At 42.5% G+C, this 16,781-nt stretch overlaps 2 long non-coding RNA genes across 2 annotated transcripts in view; one reads left to right on the top strand and one right to left on the bottom strand.

Annotated features, from left to right (window-relative positions):
• The window catches only part of LOC126060566 (uncharacterized), a 67,779-nt gene extending 55,661 nt beyond the window's left edge, over nucleotides 1-12,118 (bottom strand). The window contains exon 1 of the long non-coding RNA XR_007513626.1: nucleotides 12,061-12,118. This is a non-coding gene — a long non-coding RNA (uncharacterized LOC126060566). The remainder of the gene's footprint in view (nucleotides 1-12,060) is intronic.
• The window catches only part of LOC126060565 (uncharacterized), a 111,963-nt gene that overhangs the window by 61,438 nt on the left and 33,744 nt on the right, over nucleotides 1-16,781 (top strand). The window lies entirely within an intron of this gene.

The following is a 16,781-nucleotide window of genomic DNA, read 5'->3' as shown; positions in this document are numbered from 1 at the left end:
TGCTAACCTGAAGGTGGACTGTTGGAATCTACCAGCCGATCCATGGGGGAAAGATATGGTAGTCTGCTTCTGTAAAGATTAGAACCTTGGAAACCCTGTGGGACAGTTCTACTCTGTCCTTTAGGGTCACCATGAGGCAGAATGGACTCGACGGCAATGGGTTTGGTTTGGTTTTTGACGTGGATTAAGTGGAATTAAGTATGTTCAAGTTTCTTTTGGTTGCAAGAAATAGAAACTTCCTCAAGTTGCCGTATATAAAATAGAAATTTCTTGTATGGAATCACAGTACTCTCAGGAAAACAGGCCACTGGGCCTCTCAGAGAACCGGAATCAGGATCTAGAAAGGGACTTACAGTTTCTCCCTCTTCTGTCTCCACATATCAGTGCTCGAAGGCTGTCTCCTCTCTCTGTGAATCAGCTCTCTCTTTCCCATCTACTCAGAGCCGATCTACTCAGATCTAAATGGTTTTAGATCGTTTCCTCAGGCTTGGCACACAGTGCTCAGTAAACACGAGCTGGTTTCTATTCTTTCACTTTGTACATCGCTATCAGTATGCTGGAAACCCTGGTGGCATAGTGGTTAAGAGCTACGGCTGCTAACCAAAAGGTTGGCTGTTCAAATCCACCAGGTGCTTCTTGGAAACTCTATGGGGCAGTTCTACTCTGTCCTATAGGGTTGCTATGAGTTGGAATCAACTAGATGGCAGTGGGTTTGGTTTTTGGTTTTATCAGTGTGCCCAGTGTTTCCTGTTTGTCACTCCAGATCTGCTCTCTATTCTTTTCCAGCTTGCCTTATACCCTGGGGGCACACCACTAAAAACTTCGTCTATTGCTCTTCCTCTAGGTTCTGGTTGACTTCAGCCCATAGGGGGCACCAGCAGGAAGTAGGAGTATAGGAGGAAAGAGCCATCAGGGTTTCTGTTCTCCTAGCTCCTTTTTTTTTTTTAGCTCCTTAGCTTGTGGGAGAGCTTCCTCTACTGAAGACCACAGCAAGCTTTTGGCAGCCTTCTCCTCAGCTCTAGCGCTCTGGGTTCTTGTAACCACTTCCTTTCCTTGTTCCTTCAAGCTCAGGGCTTCTACTGTTACTAACCTGGAGGTGCTGCACCATTCCTTATTGGTTTCCTTTCATCTCGCCCACATCTTTATAAATAGTCCATTATACTCTCCCCAGCAACTGAGTTGTAACTGTGAGTTGCCATCTCTCTCCTGCTGGGACTCTGGCTGATACAGTGAGGTCAAGGTGGAGAAAGCTTTGCCTCATCCTCGCATCTCCCTGTTCCATCTCCCTGCAGGAAGTGGATGAAGAGCTAGAAGCTCTAGGTTTGAGCTAAGCATTAGAAATAAGATACCCAGAAGTGAGCAGATACCCAGAACTCTGTTAAAAGTGAAAGTAATACGTGTGCACTGGGTGACATTTCTTCTTTTGTCAGAAACTCTCCATTTTCCTGGGAGGTGTGACCCACATAAAGGAGTTGGAAATAATGCTGCTGATTCAGTCAGGGCCCTCTCCCTTTCTTAGGACACAGCTGCCTCAAAGTCAGCATCATACAGGTTGTGGCCAGAAGGTATTTTTAAATTTTTGACTTCTGTATATGTTTCAGACCCAAATTCCTAGACCGCTCGCCAGACTCTCTGTCTTTTCTAATTCTAGTTTGGCTCATCTACATTTTGGCTTTGACCATGACAAAACCCTATCACCAGATCTCCCTTCTCCGGTCTGTCTTGCCCAGCCTGCTACATTGTCAATTTTGCCTTGGCTTAACCCAGGTCTATGCATGTCAAATCCCAGGTCACAAGCATTCCACAGCTTCCAGCTGAAGTGTTTGAACCTTTAGCTGGCATTCAAGGGCTCTGTAGTCAGTCGCTATATTAGTTCCCTAGGGCTGCTGTAACAAACTGGGTGGCTTATAAGAAAAGAAATCCATCGTCTCACAGTGCTGGAGGCTTGAAGTCCACATCAACATGTCAGCTGGATCATGCTTCTTCTGAAGTCTTTAGAGAGAAGACATTTCTTGTCTTCCCTAGCTTCTGGTAGCCCCAGGCATTTTCTGGCTTATAGATGCATCTTCACTTGGTCCTTCTTTTGTCTATATCTCTGTGCCTCTTTTCCTTTTCCATAAGGACACCACTCAGATTATATTCAGACCCACCTACTCAAGTATGACCTCATATTAACTTAACTGATAACATCTTCAAAGACTCTATTTCCAAACGAGAACATGTTTATAAGTATCGGTGGTTAGAACTTCAACATCCATTTCTGGGAGACACAAATCTATAAGTTTCAACTCAACCTTCTAGCTTACCTTCATTCCAGAAACTTTCCCCTCTTGTCAAACCAGGTTCCTTGCTGCCCTTTCAAATCCTTCTCCCCATCCTCTCAACCTATTTTTTAATATTAAATTCAAATCCCACCATTCAGATAAGGCCTTCCTTGCCCACTCAGCCAGAGTGACTTCTTCCCTCAAGCTTCTGCCATTCTGAAGAAGGAGTACTCTGAGATCAAGGGGGAAGAGTTTATAAAAGGAGAGCTGAGCTTATATGCTGCTTAAAGTACCTGAGCTCACCCACATGGCTATCACTCGTGGTCGCAAAGATGACCCTACCTTCTCAGATGTGTGGCCAAGGCCATTCCAGAGGAGATGAAGGCAGACCCTGCTGCTCTAGGCAGCATCATTTCTTTTTCAAGTGTCTCCATTATCTGTTTTCATCTTCTGGTTTCATCACCTCATGGTGCCAGTTGCCTCCATCTTCATAGACAAACCTGGGGCCCCAGGTTGTCTCATGTGAATGCTTGGATCAAAGGTTAAGTCAAAGCCTTGTGGAATCCTGGAGTCTCTGGCCAATTTTAGTTCACTGGGAATCTTAGCAAGTACCAGGAAGGACTTCTTCCAGGAGGTGCTCTCATAGCACAATCTGCCTATCTTTATACGGGAATCTTGGCTGGCCTTATGAATGTCAGGGGATCCTGTGGCTTCTTTTGCCTGTATAGAAAGCCCAAGTCTTCTGCTGCTTTTGAGGTTAAGCATCAGTTACTTTCAATCGTCTTTACTTTTACACTCACAGGCACACACACACACACGCGTGCATGCCTGCACACACACACACACAGGTTTGAGTATTCAAAGTACTAAATATTCAAGGTATTGAATTCTCAAATTATTGACTTTTGACCATTCAATCCAGAGTTTACAATTGCCTTGACCATAGCATCAAAGTCCTTTACAACACTGAAGCAATGAATATCACGGCATTAATTATTTGGCAATTATTATGCCATGCCTTAAGCCATCATAGACATGTAAGTTTCTCCCTATCCCTAGGAAAATTTCAGAATGGAATTTAGGCTGTGATCACATAGATATAAATCGGAAAAGAAAAAAATTAAATTGGAATATTTGAAAAGTTAAAAAAAAAATTACTGATTGTTGGGGGCCAATATACATGTACTGGGTTTTAAGAATAAACCAGGCCAAACTGAGTTCATTTTCTTTTGAGTAGTCATTAAACTGATAGATTAGAGATCTGCCACAGCTAGAGGTTCAAAGAATTTTAGGGGGAGTGTATCATCTCCACAAGGCATATAATGAAGCCTCTCATAGTAGCTGTGCTGGTCACTAGAGCTATACACAAATAGTTCCTCCCCTCCCACCCACATAGCGCTTTTTTTTTCCCCCTTCTTTGAAGTTAGATGTCATCGTGTATACTGCTATGGAATAATGAAATGTGAACAGGACTTTCCATGTTGAATGAGCTGATGTACCAGTTAGTTCTTGGATGAACATTTGCAGACAATAAATGAAGCCAAGTCTGGACAGTGTTATTAGCTCCTCCGAAGAGAAGACTAAAGAGAGAAGGATCTTTTGAAGTAAATAATGGCAATGGCTTTTGGAAGCCAAGAGGTGTTACAAAGAAGAAAGTGTTTAAAGTGACTAGCGGCTGCCCTCTGGGTGAGTGCAGGCCATAGGGACAGAGCTAAGACCTGGGGCCCAGGCAGGAATATACAGAGGGTAGATAGAGCTAGAAGGCAGGACACCAGGGTCTACTGTTGATGACCATGTCTGTGACCTTGGTCAGCCCACTTCTTCTGGGCCCCTCCTTCCCTTCTATATGTGTCTGGGGGCCTAATGAGGGGGACTTAAGTACATTTACACAGAAAAACTGTCAATAACTTTTCCATCTCTCTGGATATAGAAAGTTACCTTGGAGAAGATCTTTGTTGCTCCTCCCCTGAACCTCAGCAGCCAGTGTGAGCTGTGCAAAAATAAGAAGAATAGGGCCTACTGTCATAGTGCCAAGGTATAGCAGAAATTTCGGCAGGCAGATAAAGTCTGTCCCACCCAATATCCTCCATATGCAGAGATGACTGACCAGGGGCCATTGAGGGCCCTGGGAAGATAGAACCATGATCCCAACAGCTTCCCTTTCAAGTATCAATATTATTAGGATCTCCCTTCTGGATTGAAAACTGTTCCACTCAGGACATCATAGTCCTGCAAGGGAAAGAAGATTCTGGACTAGAGCAATAGAGCCTAGAGACCTGTGAGGAAAAGCCGCTTCTGGCCAAGCATATAGCTGAGTCTGGTAACCCTCTGGGCACTCAGACAGAGCCAACCTCTGCTGAGTATAGGAGGGTGAACTTAAAGCCCTCGCACAGGAGACTTCTGGGCCTTCCTGGGGATTCTGGCCAGGAAGGGCATAACTGTTGCAGAGACAAGCATTGCATTGGACAGAACTGGCTTCTAACCAAGAGACACTGCAGCGGCAATAAAACCAACAAGAACAGATCAAAAACTCAGCCTCTCCAGTTCCCCCAGGCCTGGTGGTTGGAATCAGGACTGATCCCTTTGGACTAAGTTAGCTCCTAGGGGTTCTTGGACAATTAGGGTGGAAGTTGGGGAACGAAGTGAACAGAAAGCCTCAAGAAAGAGATGCCAGACCTCCTGCTGATACAGGCAAGTGGGTGCTCAAGCAAGTAGTGGGGAAACTCCCAGAGACACTGTGCGTCAACTCGCAAACTGAGTCGTAGCTATTACAGGAAAAATGGGTCTCCTAAGACCAGCCCACATTTACCCTGTAGGGGCTAAGTGAGATAATAGACAAGAAAGTGCATTGAGAAAAGAACTACACAGGCATGAGGATGGCAAAGGCTGCCATCTATTTGCCTCTTCTTCCTTTGATTAATAGATTTAGCCCTAAGATTTAGAGCCTATCCAGCAGCACTGTGAAAGAGAAGCCCTGGTGATCTGCTTCTGTAAAGATTACAGCCAAGAAGACCCTATGAAGCAGTTCTACTCTGAAGCGCATGGGGTTACCATGACTCTGAACCAATTCTACTGCACACAACAACAACAGATATCAGACACAGAAGAAGCAGCAGAAATGTTCTCTTGTGATCTTAATGAGGAATCTTGGGGACCATCTTAGGCTTTCAATAAACATCTACGGATTGACAGGCTAACTCTGTTGGTATATTTTTTTCATTCATTCACTTGTCAGCCTGTCAGACCATAGATGTTTACTGAGAATCTCGCAGGTGCCAGGTACTAGGCAAGGTGCTGGAGAAAGAAGGTAAACAAAACAGACATGGGTCCTGCTATCATGGAGCTTCCAGTCTAGTGGGAAGACCAGCATTAAAGAAATAATCCCACAAATATGTATCTAATTACAATCTGTGATGTGTGTTTGAATAAAACATAGAGGATATCTTGAAAGGCCATAGTAAGGTCTTTATTTAGTTGGGGGAATTCTGGAAGGCCTTCCCAAAGGAAAGACTTTTATTCTAAGACCTGAAGAATGAGTAGGAATTAACAAGGTAAAAAGTTGGGGAGAAGTGTTCCTGAAGTGGGAACAGCAGGTCAAGGCCCAGAGGTAGGAAAGAGCTTGGCACTTGAGGCACAGGAAGATCATCGTAGCTGAAGAAAGGTGGATAATGAGGACAATGGCTTGAATCAGGTTGGAGAGAGACATAGGAGCCAAATCATACAGGGCCTTAGAGGCCATGTGTGCTAGGAAGAATCTAAGACAGACGCCAAGATTCCTGGCCCTGGTGTACATGCCCTATAAAACACCCTCCTCCTAAGTGTGAGTAGAACCTGTGAATAGGATGGGCTATCACTCCCATGATTAGGTTATATTATAAGACAAAGGTTGAGTGATTTTGCAGATATAATTAAGGTCCCTAATCAGTTGACTTTAAGTTGATTAAGAGAGAGATTATGGGTAGAACTGACTGTTAGGTCAGATTAGGTGAGCCCTTTAAAAGAGGGTCCAGATATCAGAAAATATTCCTGGGTGGTGCAAACAGTTTGTGCTTTGCTGGTAACTGAAGGATTTGGTGGTTTGAACCTACACAGCAGCACTGTGGACAAAAAGGCCTGGTGATCTGCTTCTGCAAAGATTACAGCAAAGAAAACCCTATGGAGCAGTTCTACTCTGTAGCACAGGGGTCTCTATGACTCTGAACCAATTCAACAGCACACAGCAACGACAGGTATCTGAGACAGAAGAAGCAGCAGAGATGTTCTCTTATTGATCTTGAAGGAGCAAACTGCCATGCTGTGGAGAGGGCTATGAATCAGAACAGCAGGCAGCCTGCAGGAGCTGAGGGTCTCAGTCCTTTAGCTATGAGGGACTGAATACTGTAGACAACCAGTGAGTTTGGAAGAGGACCTGAGCCTCAGATGAGATCATGGCTCTGGCCAACACCTTGATTGCAGCCTTGGGGGACCCTGAGCAGAGGACCCAGTTTAGCCATGCAGATTCATGACTCACAGAAACTGTTAAGCTGTTAGGTTTGTGGTAATTTGTTATGCATCAACAGAAAACTAATGCACCATGCTACAGACTTAAGATCTTATCTTTGTAAAAGGAAAACCCATGAGAGACTTTAAGAATGAGTGCCAGAATCAAGTTTACACTTTACAAAGATCACTCTGGCTGCTTTGAAAAGGGCGAGAATGGAAACAGGAAGACTAATTGGGAGGCAACTGCAGCAGAAGAGGCAAGAGGTGAGATAGCTGTTGGCAACTCCACTAGTGGCAGAAGATAGAGAGAAATGGACCGATTCAAAACATATTTTGGAGATAGGTGGTAGATTGGATGTGCATGTTGGGGAAGGAGTAAAGAGAAGCCAAAGATGTCTTCTAGGCTTTGGGCATGAGCAGTTGCAATGGAGAATCTTGGAAGGAAAAACTTGTGTATAAGAAATAGAATCCTTCCTGGGAATTCCTTGTGCTAGTTAGGAATGCATTTGGCTGCAAGTAAAAGAAAACCCAAGTGACAGAGCTTAAATAACAAAGACGTTTAACTATATCACATAACAAGGGCCTAAACGTAGGATTTCTAAGGTTGGTTCAGCAGTTTGTGGAAATAGAAAATTATGAGCCACATATTCTTTAATTCAGCCCTGGATAGAAAAGTTTAAACCAAGTTCAAGGCTCCAAGCCTGAGGCACAGTTAATGAAGAACCTTGACAGAATGGGAATCTGTTGACACAGGTGTTTTGGGAAGATAAGCCCTCAGCCAGCCATTATATCTTGTTAGATAAAGTAAGATTAGCAAATACTTACATACCTATTACCATAAAATGTAAATTAAAACTAGACTTATTTTTTATATTTTCATTACAAAATTCAGTTTCTAAATCTACACACTATGAACTGCAAAGAATTTTCCTGAAGTAGTTAAAGTTTGCTATAATTGTTCTAAGGATCATTGACTTGTAACCTTGAGACCAGGATGTGTCCGTTGCAGTTACATTTGTTAGAATGGTTGCTGTAGAAAACTGGGTTTGTTCTTGTGAAGTTGCACATTCTTATCCACCAGTTCTGGTGATGATAACTTCCCTTGATTTCATTGATCTTACTCTCACTTACTCAACTTGTATAAGAGGCCTATGCACATTTTGTTAAAATTAGGAACACAGCAAAAGGCATAGTTCTCCTTATAAAATAAGGCTTATGCACATCTTCTTAAAATTAGGAACACAGCAAAAGGCACAAGTCTCCTTGTAAAATGTAATAGTGATGACAACATATTAACTTCACAATATAATGCAGAATCAAAATTGGTCATAATAGGGCCCTAAGTTGGTCATCTGCAGCTCTCTGATCTCTCTCATGGTGACAAGATGGCTGCCACAGCTCCACACTTCCTAGCACTGTGTGCACATAAAGAAGGGAAGATGGAGAATCCTGGGAAGATGGCAGCATAGACAGACCATTGTTCCAACCCTTCCACACAAATACAACAAAGTCATGGTGCTCGGCTTTGAGGGACTCTGAATCAGAGAGCAGAGGAAAGCAACAGGGAACTGCAGATAGGCAAGAATCAACTAATCACTTCTCCCACGGCCCCTCCCCCTACCCCAACCATGCAGGCTGCTGTGAACTGGGTTAGTGGCTCCAGAAATGGAGCCTGATTCCCCAACCACCACAGCTTCTGCCTATACAAAGAGACAGGGCCCCCAAGCTTTTGCCCTAAAACCAATAACACAGATCTCCCGAAGGGTCTGTTTAGAGTATGCCAGCACATCCCTAACCCAGACACAGTGGGCTGCAAACCTACTGAGAATTGCTATCCAGAGCCCGAAAGCCCCTGCCGTCAAGTCTACTCTCATAGTCAACACTCTACCTGCCTCTCTGTACACCCCATAGCTCGGGCCTCTGATACCAACAGGACAAACCTCCCGGGGAGTCAACACTGGTCTGTCTGCTCCCCTCGTTGGTCAGTGCTGAGGACTGCTGACTGAGGCTGCTGTGTGCTAAGAAACAGGCATCTTTAGCGGAGGCTACACCACAGCCAACATATTACAGGGAGGGCTCTGATAGCAACAAGGCAGAGCTTCTTGGAGGTTTGCTTGGAGCATGATAGCCCTTCCCCACCCAGACACTTTCACCTACAAGCCTGCTGTGAATTGCTATAGAAGAGCCCAGTAGTGGAGTCTGCTCCTGTAGATAGCACTCTACCTACCTCCCTGTGCAGCCCATTGCTCAGATCTCTGAAACCAACAGGGAAGACCTCCCTGGGGGTCAGTTTGGGTCTGTCTGCTTCCCCTTAGAGTCAGCACTGAGAGCTGCTGACTGAGGCTGCTGTGTGCTAGGAAGCAGACATCTTGAGTGGAAGCTACACCCACAGCCAACATACTACGGGGAAGGCTCTCGCAGCAATAAGGCATACCTCCCTGGGGGTCCGTTCAGAGTGTGACTACCCCACTCCAACCAGTAACTGTCAGCTGCTGAACCAATATAAACTCCTACAGAAGGTTCCCTACAGTGGAGTCAGGAGGTAGGTCACCTAAGTGGAGACTATTTCCCTAACCACCACAGGGCCACTGGGGCTCTGAACCAACAAGACAGATCTCTCAGAGATCCTTCTGGGGAGTGCCAGCCCCTCCTCTTCCTCAAATGGGGCAAAGTCTAACCACGCTTCCCTTGAATGCCAGCTCAGATGTAAGCAACCCCCACAGAACAGGGAAGAAAGCCAGACGCAAAACAGAGGGCAACACCCAGCCCTGAAAGGGGTTCTCTGGATGTGGGTTTTTTGACTAAAAATATGACTGCAGAAACAGCGAAGGGAGAGGAGTAATAACCAAAAAGAGAGGACTGTGCCCCTGGTAGACAAATTGATTAGTACACAATATCTTACCTGAGTGATGATGCCTGCTGGTGGACAAACTGACCACAGAATGTTCTCTGGGGTATTTGGAGCAAACAAAAGTTGAAAAATACAATCTGGAACTTTTGAATCCCAATTAAACCAGGGAGGGAGAAGGAGATATCACAGAAAGGGAGAGGAAATGGTAAGCAAAGACCAAAGGCTCTGCCCACCTAAGAGTTTCCTATAGAAAGTAGAGTGGGCAAAAACACCAAATGCAGGGGGAAACTTAGAAAATTAATGCCAGTGCTCATCTGAGGTCTTAAAAGCTAGTGAGCAGCCATCTAAGATGCGTTAATTCGTCTCAACCCACCTGGAGCAAAGGAGAATGAACACCAAAGACGCAAGGAAAATATTAGCCCAAGAGACAAAAGGGGACACATAAAACAGAAATTCCATCAGCCTGAGACCAAAAGAACTAGACGGTGCCTGGTTACCACCAATGACCACCCTGGCAGGGAACACAACAGAAAGTCCCTGATGGAGCAGGAGAAAAGTGGGGTGCAGAACTCAAATTCTAGTAAAACGGCTAGACTTAATGGAGGAACCCCAGAAGACATGACCCCTGGACTCTCTGTTAACCCAGTACTAAAACTTTCTTGAACCCAACTCTTTAGACAAAGAGTAGACTGGACTATAAGACATAAAATGATACTCATGAAGAGTGTGCTTCTTAGTTCAAGTAGATGCATGAGACTAAATGGGAAGCTCCTGTCTGGAGGAGAGATGAGAAGGTAGAAAAGGATAGGAGCTGGTTGAATGGACATGGGAAATCTTGGGTGGAAAGGAGGAATGTGCAGTCACATTATAGGGATAGCACCTAGGGTCACATAACAATGTGCGCATACATTTTGTCTGGGAAACTACCTTGAGCTGTAAACTTTCACCTAAAGCACAATTAAAAAAAGAAAAAAAAAATCCAATGCCCCAAACAAAAATCGCAAGACAGTCCCACCCTGTCTGGAACAAGGGAGAATGAAGAAAACCAAAGACAAAAGGGAAAGATTAGCCAAAAGGATTAATGGACCACAACTACCACAGCCTCAACCAGACTGAGTCCAGCACAGCTAGATGGTGCCCAGCTACTACCACCAACTGGTCTGACAGGGATTACAATAGAAAGTCCTGGACAGAGCTGGAAAAAAAAAGTAGAACAGAATTCAAACTCACGAAAAAAGACCAGACTAGTCTGACAGACACTGGAGAAATCCAGAGAGTATGGCCTCCCCAACACCCTTTTATCTCAGTACTGAAGTCACTTCTGAGGTTCACCTTTCAGCCAAAGATTATACAGGCCCATAAAACTAACAATAATACACATAGCTCAACCATGTATATGAGACTAAATGGGCACACCAACACAGGGGCAAGGACAAGAAGGCAGGATGGGACAGAAAATTTGACAAATAGAAATAGGAAACCTACGGTTGAAAAGGGGAAAGTGTTGACTCATCACAGGGTTGGCAACCAATGTCACAAAACAATATGTGTATTAATTGTTTAATGGGAAATTAATTTGCTCTGTAAAACTTCATCTGAAGCACAATTAAAAAAGAGAGAGAGAGAAATCACAAGACACACAAAGAACAGAGAAAAAATGGCCCACACAAATGAACATAACAAAGGAAATGAAAGTACATCTAAGGATAACCAAATAATGGAAAAAATGGAAGAACATAATACAACAACATTAAACGTAAATAACTAAGGGAAAACAAAGACATAAAAGAAATAAGGAAAGCGATGCAAGAACAAAATGAGGATCTGAAAAAAGAGATATTGCAGCTGAAAGGGACTATACTGAAATAAGTAACACAATAGAAGGACTTACCAACAGATTTAATCAGGCAGAAGAAAGAATCAGCAAATTAGAAGTTAAGATAGTTAAAATCACAGATGCACAAGAGCAACAAGAACAGAGGTTCAAGAAGGCTAAGCACGGTTTAATGGAATTATGGGATAACAACAAGAGACCTAATATAGCATCATGGGAATTCCAGAAGGAGACGAGAGAGAGAGGGGACAGAAAGAATATTTGAACAGAAAATTGACAGAAAATTTCACCAATCTAATGAAGGACATGAATCTACAAATCCAAGAAGCTCAAAGAACTCCAAGCAGAATAAACCCAAAGAAATCTACACCAAGACATGTCATAGTTCCCAACAAAAAACCCAGTGCCCTCCAGTTAGGCTCTCAAAAATTAAAGATAGGGAGGCGGAGCCAAGATGGCGGAATAGGCAGACTCTTCCATCGAGCCCTCTTTACAACAAAGGCCCGAAAAAACGAGTGAAACGAGTATACTTGTGACAAGTTGGGAGCCCTGAGCATCAAAGGCAAGCTTAGACAACTAACTGAGGGGCAGGGAAAGGAAGAGACCGTTCAAAAGCGGAGAGGACTTACTGGCCCTGAATTGCGGGGAGCCCTCAGGCGCCATTCTCAGAGTGGTGGCAGCGGCGGCAGTGGGGTGGTACTAGTGTTTGGCCGCAGTTTCCTCAGAGAGAAGCAGCCAGCCACACAGCCCACTCACACCTCCGGAACTTGAGCAAAAGGGCGCTCTCAGCAAAAGCTAAGGACTTGCGTATATTTTACCGCGCCCTCCCCACCCCCAAGCTGGCTTCAGTGGCTGAATCCCTGGGCTTGAGACAGACCCTGGTGAGCACCTGGAGCTATCCTCCCGGCCTTGGGGAAGGAAAAACTTTGCAAGTGAGGGGAAAAGATAATTTCCTAGCTCCATTAACTGGGGGAGCTCAGGACAGAAGCAGCTCCTGTCCAGGCATAAACCGTCCGTGGACCTTGAGCATCTTTCCCTTCTGCATGGACCTGTGTGGGCCTATTTCAGGAGAATAGGCCCTTGTTGGCAAACGCCAACCATTTCAGCGGTGCGGTGGAGAGGTGGGTGTTTGACGTTGCTTTACCTATTAAATAAGGTCCTCACCTACACACAACAGGGACCTAAGGACTGGTGGCTCCACTTGGGTGGCCCAGCCACCCGCAACAGGGGTCCAGGGATAACTGGTACCTCCCAGTCCTTACAACAAAAACTTTGGGTGCCCTTGGTCCCTCTGCAGAACCTACCCAGCAACACGCTTTAGGGAACAGAGATGCATTTTCCTCAGGGACACTTGGGGGTCGGTTCTCAGCCCCCTGTCTTGTTCAGAGCGTGACCCCCTGCTGCAATCAGATACGGGTATATACGCCAATCACCCCTGCCCCTCTAAGACTGTAGGACAGAGCTTGTACCACACACTTAATATCAGCTACCTGGAAACCTGAGCTGAATTCATACAAGAAAACTGAATGGACTCCTAGACTGATATACCTGATAACAGCTCTAGCCAGCTGGGGACAGGACACCAGAGCTCCAAAGGCGAAAATAATCAAGTTAGCTCACTCAAGCAACCCATAGGGGTATAACAAAACAAAACAAAGCAAGCAGCTACGACACAGTAAGCAAGCATAAACTAATACAATAACTTATTGATGGCTTGGAGACAACAGTCAATATCAAGTCACATAAAAAAACAGACCATGATCACCTCAACAGGCTCTCAAAACAAAAAATTCAGGGATCTTTTAGACGAAAGTGCATTCCTGGAATTACCAGATGCAGAATTCAGAAGTTTAACATACGGAACCCTTCAAGACATCAGGAAGGAAATGAGGCAATATGCAGAACAAGCCAAGGAACACACAGATAAAGAAACTGAAGAAATCAGAAAGATTATTCAGGAACATAATGAAAAGTTTAATAAGCTGGAAAAATCCATAGACAGACAGCAATCAGAAATTCAGAGGATTAACAATAAAATTACAGAATTAGATAACTCAATAGAAAGTCAGAGGAGCAGAGCTGAGCAAGTAGAAGCTAGAATTTCTGAACTCGAAGATAAATCACTTGGCACTAATATATTTGAAGAAAAATCAGAAAAAAGAATTAAAAAAAATGAAGAAACCTTAAGAATCATGTGGGACTCTATGAAGAGAAATAACCTACAAGTGATTGGAGTACCAGAACAGGGAGGGATAATGGAAAATACAGAGAAAATTGTTGAGGATTTGTTGGCAGAAAACTTCCCTGATGTTGTGAAAGATGAGAAGATATCTATCCAAGATGCTCATCGAACTCCACATAAGATAGATCTTAAAGTCACCAAGACATATTATAATCAAGCTTGCCAAAACCAAAGATAAAGAGACAATTATAAGAGCAGCGAGGGATAAAAGAAAAGTCACCTACAAGGGAGAGCCAATAAGAATAGCTCGGACTACTCAGCAGAAACCATGCAGGCAAGAAGGCAATGGAATGACTTATTTAAAAAATTGAAGGAAAAAAATTGCCTGCCAAGAATCATACATCCATCAAAACTGTCTCTTAAATATGAAGGTGAAATTAAGACATTTCCAGATAAACACAAATTTAGGGAATTCGTAAAAAACAAACCAAAACTATAAGAAATACTAAAGGGAGTTCTTTGGTTAGAAAATCAATAATATCAGGTATCAACCCAAGACTAGAACACTGGGCAGAGCAAACAGAAGTCAACCCAGACAGGAAAATCCAAAAAAAAAAAAAAAAAAAAAGCCCAACACAGGGTAACAGTAATGTCATTATATAAAAGAAGACAACATTAAAATAATAAAGAAGGACTAAGAAATGTAATCATACACCTTCCATATGGAGAGGAAGATACAGTGATACAAAGAAATAAAAGTTAGTTATAAATTTAGAAAAATAGGAGTAAATAATAAGGTAACCACAAAGAAGACAAGCTATCTTACTCATCAAAATAAAATACAAGGGAAAAATACAGACTCAGCAGAAACAAAATCAACAACAGCAAATATGAGGAAAGAACAATATATAAAGAAAATCTGCTCAGCACATAAAATCAAGTGGGAAAAATAAGCTGCCAACACACAAAAAAAGACATCAAAATGATAGCACTAAATTCATACCTATCCATAATTACGCTGAATGTAAATGGACTAAATGTACCAATAAAGAGACAGACAGTGGCAGAATGGATTAAAAAACAAAATCCATCTATATGCTGCCTACAAGAGACACACTTTAGACTTAGAGACACAAACAAACTAAAACTCAAAGGATAGAAAAAAAATATATCAAGCAAACAACAATCAAAAAAGAGCAGGAGTGGCAGTATTAATGTCTGACAAAATAGACTTTAAAGTTAAATCCATCAGAAAGGATAAGGAAGGACACTATATAATGATTAAAGGGACAATATGCCAAGAAGATATAACCATATCAAATATTTATGCACCCAATGACAGGGCTGCAAGATACATAAAACAAACTCTATCAGCATTGAAAAGTGAGATAGACAGCTCCACAATAATAGTAGGAGACTTCAACACACCACTTTCGGTGAAGGACAGGACATCCAGAAAGAAGCTCAATAAAGACACGGAAGATCTAAGTGCCACAATCAACCAACTTGACCTCACAGACATATACAGAACACTCTACCCAACAGCAATCAACTATACTTTCTTTTCTAGTGCACATGGAACTTTCTCTAGAATAGACCACATATTAGGTCATAAAGCAAGCCTTAAGCAGAATCCAAAACATTGAAATATCACAAAGCATCTTCTCTGACCATAAGGCCATAAAAGTGGAAATCAATAACAGGAAAAGCAGGGAAAAGAAATTGAACACTTGGAAACTGAACAATACCCTGCTCAAAAAAGACTGGATTATAGAAGACATTAAGGATGGAATAAAGAAATTCATAGAGTCCAATGAAAATGAAAACACTTCCTATCAGAACCTTTGGGACTCAGCAAAAGTGGTGCTCAGAGGCCAACTTATATCAATAAATGCACACATCCAAAAAGAAGAAAGGGCCAAAATCAAAGAATTATCCCTACAACTTGAACAAATAGAAAGAGAGCAACAAAAGAAACCCACAGTCACCAGAAGAAAATAATAAAAATTAGAGCTGAACTAAATGAAATAGAAAACAGAAAAACAATTGAAAGAATTAACAAGACCAAAAGCTGGTTTTTTGAAAAACTCAACAAAATAGATAAACCAATGGCCAAACTCACAAAAGAAAAACAGGAGAGGAAGCAAATAACACGAATAAGAAATGAGACGGGCGATATTACAACAGACCCAACTGAAATTAAAAGAATCATATCAAATTACTATGAAAACTATACTCAAACAAATTTGAAAACCTAGAAGAAATGGATGAATTCCTATAAACGCACTACCTACCTAAACTTACACAAACAGAGGTAGAACAACTAAATAGACCCATAACAAAAGAAGAGATTGAAAAGGTAATCAAAAAACTCCCAACAAAAAAAGCCCTGGTCCGGATGGCTTCACTGCAGAGTTCTACCAAACTTTCAGAGAAGTGTTAACACCACTACCACTAAAGGTATTTCAGAGAATAGAAAAGGATGGAATACGCCCAAACTCATTTTATGAAGCCACCATATCCCTTATACCAAAACCAGGTAAAGACACCACAAGAAAAGAAAATTATAGACCTATATCCCTCATGAATGTAGATGCAAAAATCCTCAACAAAATTCTAGCCAATAGAATTCAACAACATATCAAAAAAATAATTCACCAAGAACAAGTGGGATTCATACCAGGTATGCAGGTTTGGTTCAACATGAGAAAAACAATTAATGTAATCCACCACATAAATAAAACAAATGACAAGAATCACATGATTTTATCAATTGATGCAGAAAAGGCATTTGACAAAGTTCAACACTCATTCATGATAAAAACTCTCAGCAAAATAGAAATAGAAGGAAAATTTCTCAACATAATAAAGGGCATTTATACAAAGCCAACAGCCAATATCACCCTAAATGGAGAGAGCCTGAAAACATTCCCGTTGAGATCGGGAACCAGACAAGGATGCTCTTTATCACCACTCTTATTCAACATTGTGCTGGAAGTCCTAGCCAGAGAAATTAGGCTAGATAAAGAAATAAAGGGCATCAAGATTGGCAAGGAAGAAGTCAAAGTATCTCTATTTGCAGATGACATGATCTTATACACAGAAAACCCTAAGGAATCCTCCAGAAAACTACTGAAACTAATAGAAGAGTTCAGCAGAGTATCGGGA

Source organism: Elephas maximus, chromosome 17, assembly GCF_024166365.1.
Source record: "Elephas maximus indicus isolate mEleMax1 chromosome 17, mEleMax1 primary haplotype, whole genome shotgun sequence".
Classification (NCBI taxonomy): domain Eukaryota; kingdom Metazoa; phylum Chordata; class Mammalia; order Proboscidea; family Elephantidae; genus Elephas; species Elephas maximus.
The sequence above is the reverse complement of the archived record's forward strand: the minus strand, read 5'-3'. Positions and strand labels throughout refer to the sequence as shown.